The sequence below is a fragment of the Saccopteryx leptura genome, chromosome 6 (genome assembly GCF_036850995.1).
Source record: "Saccopteryx leptura isolate mSacLep1 chromosome 6, mSacLep1_pri_phased_curated, whole genome shotgun sequence".
In the NCBI taxonomy this organism is placed as follows: domain Eukaryota; kingdom Metazoa; phylum Chordata; class Mammalia; order Chiroptera; family Emballonuridae; genus Saccopteryx; species Saccopteryx leptura.
The window spans coordinates 31052885-31058884 of NC_089508.1; positions in this window are offsets into that span (position 1 = coordinate 31052885).

The following is a 6000-nucleotide window of genomic DNA, read 5'->3' on the forward strand; positions in this document are numbered from 1 at the left end:
CCCAGGGTGCCCACCGTGTTCTGTATACCGGCTGGTCAGTCAGGACCCTGGGTGCCAGTCTCAGTAAATCACAGACCTGCTGGACCTCGGCTCCCCAACTAGGAACAAGGTCATTGAACCCATCACCTGCAAAGACCCTGCGCTCTGACAGCTCAAAGGTGATGTAGCATTTCATGTAGGACCTCTGCCCCCAGGCAGCCTGGTATAGGTTCCCATGTGGGATTTTTCAGCTGAGAGGCGACCGTGGTCACTTTCACGCGACTGCCTAGGCTCACTCTGACAAGGAGAAACATGGCATCTTACCTTGACGGCAATGAGGATGGTTTGGTTTGCCCCAAAAGGCTCCTGGGTGGTCACTTCAACTGTGCACATTCCGATGGAGGACCCAGACGCCAGGAAGCCTTTCTCACTGATGTTCACCACGGGGACCTTCTCCGGCCCATGCAGGACGCGGCAGCTCAGAGATGCTGTGCCATCCCTTGGGAAACAAAGCCCAGCTGGTTATTTTAACATGGGGAGGTGGGGGGGCAGCCTTCCCTGTTCCTCATGGCAGGGGGGTGGCGAGGGGGGCCTTGGGCTATGACTTTGTTACATTGTAGCCCTTGTAATGTCATTTTTCTGTTTCCCCACTGGGTTCCCCAGCTCTGTCCCCTCAGCCTGGCGCACAGCCCAGCCCTCGGACAGTCTGGAGAAATAGGTACCATGCGTGTGTGTGTCTCACGAGACAGGTACACGCCCCTGTGGTCCTACCAGCTTGCAATGCGAGTCACTGTTACCAAAGGCTTGAATAAGGGGGTGGAGTCACGTTTGCAGGTGTGCTTCAGAAGCGTGTCTCTTCAGCATGAGTGTGCAAGCCCATCACCACGGGTGCTGTCACAGTGCAGAACTGGGTGGGCCACGAGGGACGGCCAGGCTGCTGGGGCACGGATCACACTCTGAGTGGCAAGTCTTGCGGATGCACGGGTTATAAACTGTTGGTGCTTTGCCCTGTGAAGTCTGGCTCTCAGGATCTCAGCACCAGGCATTCAGTAGTCCCGAGGCTATGGGGTGGGGGTGTGAAGAACGGGACGCCCGTGCGCAGGGGTGGAGGGATGCAGAGACTACACCGTTCTCCAGGCAGCACCAGGAAGACAGATGCGCAGTGCCCCGAAGCAGTCATAGTGGCTGATGACTCCGTTGACACGCTCCCGGCCTGAGAGCAGAGGCACGACCTTGCTAAAGCCTGGGTCACGCACCTGTTGGTCTGAAACTTGAGAAGCGAGTTGGGCGACATCAGTATCTGTTCTGCTTCTACTTCGGGGTTCAGCAGCAGTAGCTTCTCAAACACCTGGAACAGAGGCACATTTCATCTCCCGTGATGCATGGCGACCACGTCCGGGGAGCTGGTCCTCTCTCGGTGGGGAGCACCCAGAGCGGCTGCAGGTGAGAAACAGCCGGCCAGCCGCCAGCAAGCACCTGTCTGTCGGGTGGCTGGCAGAGTGCTGGCGAGGGCTGACCGTTAGGAGTGGCCCGGGGTGGGACGAGGAGAGCGGGCGGGTGCACGCAGCGTCCCTGATGGGAGCTGCTTCACACAGTGGCAGCAGGGCTTCGGCCTCAGTTCCCCGACAGGGCACCTGCTTGCAGGGATGTGTGCCCAGAAGGCAGAGTGCGGAGCAAAGGGCCGAGGACCTTGCTCAAACATCACTCGGCCAGAACTGAGCGTGGAGAGCACTGTCTAAATTCCCCTTTCCCTCAGCACGACATCCTGCCCCTCCTCGGGGTCATCTCAGGACACCCCCACCCTCTCCTCCGGCCCTTACATGGCTCCCTCTGTCCCGCCAGGCTCTCTGGACCTGCAGAGCGAGCTGCACATGGGGCCGTGCTGGTGACCTCAGGCCAGCAGAGAATAACAAACCTGATGCTGTTGGACACACTCCATCCTGTCCCACCCCAGCTCCCCTCCCTCCCAGTACCACCATGTTCTGACCATATCACATGTAAGCCTGGAGTGTTTTGTCTGTAAAATGGGTATAAAACTAACAGCCCTTGCCACGCCTGTCCTGAGGACGCACGAGGTGAGGAGATGGGGAAGAAACAGCCTCTGAGACCGACATGGAAATCTGATGTCAGGCACATCCTCGCCATCGTCGACCGGGACACACACCCTGTGCAGGACACACCAACCACAAATGTCTCCCTCTGCAGGTGGAGGTGAGAGTGCACACGCTCTCTCTCTCCTGTCAACTGTGAGCCCTACGGTGAACGGCACCAAAACTTGGCACCGCCGGAGAGGCAGCAGGGAGTGGCGGGGCCTGTGGCAAACTGGCGAGCACAGCTCTTCTGATGCGGGGGCTGCTCAGACGTGTCTTGAGCACATACTGCATGATGGATGTTTAAACAAAATCTTCCTATTTTTAAATGTTGGCACCAAAGAAGAATTGTTTCAAAGCACAGACGGGCTCAGAACTGCACCTGCCGTCAGCTAGGGAAACCGAGGCACAGAGACAGGGAGCGGCCCACGGAGGTTACAGAAATGAAAAACCGCAATGCCCCGTCTTTACCCCCATGAAAGGGGTTGTGCCTCACCTTTATTTCTAACCGGAAAGAACACGTGTGTTAACGTGTCTGTACATCTGTGTTCATGTGCACACACAGCGCATGTCCGTGTGTCTGTCCGTGTGCGTACACATGTCGGAGTCTGTGTGCAATGCTCTGGGAGGGGCAGGGCGAGGGAGGGGCTGGCAAACAGGCATTTCCTGTTTACCCCACTGGGGTGTGAGCCCAGATAGAGACAGGTTATTTCTTCTTGAACAGGGGGCTTCACCCCATTTCCTTTCTCATGACAGTTGGAGGGGATTTCAGTTTTCCTTTGTGATTTAGGGGACCCCAGGTTACTGAGCCCCAGATCAGCAGAACAGGCCCTTGGAGCTACAAACGCTCTTCAGGGCAACTTGTCCACTCCCAGGTTTGACCAAGGGACCCAGAGCGGCAGAGGTGGCCGGACGCAGGAAGCTGAGCCCTGGTGGGTGGACGGCTGGGCTCTGTCCATTATTGGCAGTGTGTCCCCAAGGGGCCATGAGCAGGCCACGTCCCTCTTGGGGGCCTGGTTTCCATCAGTGGACGGAGGGGCCACACCATCTGCCAGGGCACCCACAGGGCCACAGCTCACTTCCCGGGACCTGGAGGGGACACCTCTGGCCGTGGGGCCGCAGGCTCATTGCCAAGCAGCAGTGACCACAGCTCCTGCCCCTGAAGCCTCAGGGAAGAACAGGGAAAGAAGGAAACATGCCTCCTGTCAGGTCCTCTGAGTGTAAAATAGACAACCGTGTTCACGACCAGCGCTGCCGTCTTCCAGCCGCTTCTCCCGTGAAAGCACTGGACCCCGTGCTCACGGTGATTCCCACTGGGGAACCCATCGAGATAGACCTCTAGGCCTTTGCACACGCCATGCCCTCCTCCTGGCAGCCAGCCGACCCTTCCCATCCCGAAAGTCCACTGGTCTGCAGAGCCCTGGCCAGGGCACCTCGGAGCTCCCACAGCGTCTCACACACTCCCACCCCAACACGCACATGGAGAACTCCTGGGCAGGGGGCCCTGGGGCAATGGGGAGCCCTGGGGCAGGACCGCGTGTGCCCACACGGCCCGAGGGGAGGGGGCCCTGGGGCAAGGGGGGGCCCTGGGGCAGGACCGTGTGTGCCCACACGGCCCGAGGGGACGGGACCCTGGGCTGGCACTCGCTCTCCCTCTCTTGCGTGGTCTCTACCCACTCTGTCCATATCTGGATTTGGATCTCATCAGAGAGCTCCTTGGCGAGGCCGTGCAGCTGCCCGGCTGTGGGGTCCAGAGCCTTGACCACCACCCTCAGCCCGGTTCGGCCTTTCACCCGGCCGTGCACGGTCATGGCAAAGTTGTACTGCGACGAGAGCCGGAGGGACGCCTGGGACAGACAGAGATACGTTTTCAGGGACAGCACTGGGACCCCTAAAGGCAGAGCTAGGCAGAAGCCCCCGCCAGCCCCTGCCCGCTCAGGGCCAGCTGACCCCAGAGCGTGCAGCCTGTGCACCCTGGCGGAGCACACAGCATCCCCCGCCCCTGGGCTTCCCGGTGGTCACAGGTGCAGCCTGGACAGGCGATCACCTCATGGTGTCGCCCCCAGATGTCCAGAATATCCCACTTGCTGACCGACCAGTGTAAGGTTAGGCCCAGCACGGCGTTAGCAAAGGAGAAAGGATTCTGGCTGTTGGTGATTCCGGTGACGGAAACAGGCATCTGTGGGGGAAAGCCAGGCTCGTGACCAGCAGGGATTTCCCGCCAGGAGTGCCCTGGAGCCCTCGGCGGTGCCCCCAGTGGCCTCATCACTGCCCAGGGACTTCTGTGTCCCTGTTGTGCAGCATACACTGAGTTGACTCTGCCCTCACCAGAGACGGGCATGACACGGGTTCGGGAAGGTGTGATAAGCCAAACGACGGAGCAGAACACAGAACCGGCCCCTCTGCACCCTGTCTCTCTTGGCCCAGGGGCTGTATTTGACCTCGAACAAGAGTCTCTGGTCTTGCAGTGACGCCCAGAGCTCGAGGCCACCTGCTGCTGTCCCTGCCGTGCTCCTCCCTCAGTCCAGCGGGGGGCCCTGCTCTCTCCATGGGTGACCCTCCACCCTGTGTCTGCTGAGTGTCCGCTAGAAGGTGTATACATGGGGAGGCTACTCAGGGAAGGGTAAGAACAGACTGCGAGCCAGGCTGCCGTTCGGCTCCCAGCCCCGTCGCTGACGAGCCGTGTGACTCTGGGCAGAGCCCTGAGCTTGCTGTGAAATTCATGCCGCGGCCGGTTATACAGAGGTGACCATGGTGGCTGATGAACTAATACCCAAGCAGCATCCATGCTGCACAGCGGCCGTCAGCCCATGTCCCCGGTAGGAAGGTGGCGGACCCAGGTTTTACTTGGGAAACGCATCAACACGGAGCTGGGAGGGGGCCAGGATGTCGTACAGGAAGCTTGGTGTGGTGTGGTGTGCAGTGGGACATTCCAGGAGGGCTCCCTGTAGGAAGCAGAGCTGAACCCTGCAGGTCAGAAGGGCTGTGCAGGTGAAGGGGGGTGCGGGGACATGCTCTAGTCGCTCCGCTAAGCTCATCCTGAACCAGAACCCAGAGCCCGCGACCCGCCAGGCGCCATCTACACTAGCGCAGATGGGAGGGGCCTCACCTGGGTCCTGGTCCTCATCCAGGTGATGGGGGCAGGGGTCTGCATGGCCTGCAGCAGCAGCACCTCCACCTCCACCGCGTCCTAGGAGACGGGCCCTGGGCTCAGTGGATGAGGGGGCCGTGTGCCAGCAGCAGGGCTTTCAGGAAGGGTCCCCTACCCCCAGGAAGGAGTCTTCAGCTGAGGGCAGCGCAGTCGCATGGCTAGAGGGCACCCACAGGTGTCCAGCTCGATGCCTCTCTGCCACAGGCGCCTGGGACTGTGGTGGCTCCCCTGCCCAGACCTGTCATGGCCTCTCCCATCTCCCTGAGGGGGGTGTCCATCTGAGCCTCTGAGGGGGTTCCACCTGGCCCTCTGAGCCCACAGACCTGCCTGGTGCAGGAGCTGCAGGCCAGCACGCAGATATGGGGGCAGGGACGGGGACTGCTCTTCTCCAGGCCGGAGAGCCCTCATGGGACAGGTCTTCTGACCCTTCCGACCCCAAGTCCAGCCTGCCAGTCCCTGGCAGAACCGCAGAGAGATGGACATGATGGAGCTGGTGACATCTGCTCAGGGAAGACCTCACACCCCCCTCCAGGTGAGCACTATCCCCCTGGCCTCTCCACAGCTCTGCTGACTCACGCGGACCCCAGGCTCACAGCACCCTACCGCCCTTTCCACGGGTCCCCATGCTGAGCCCATCCTGTCTAGTGACCTGGGCCGACGCCTGGCGCATAGTAGGTCCTCAGTACGTATTTACTCCCCTTCTTTCCTGTATCCTTCTCTGCCTGGGCTCCGGCCGCCAGTCTGGGCTCAGCCCTCGACCCTGAGCACTCATTCTCAGAC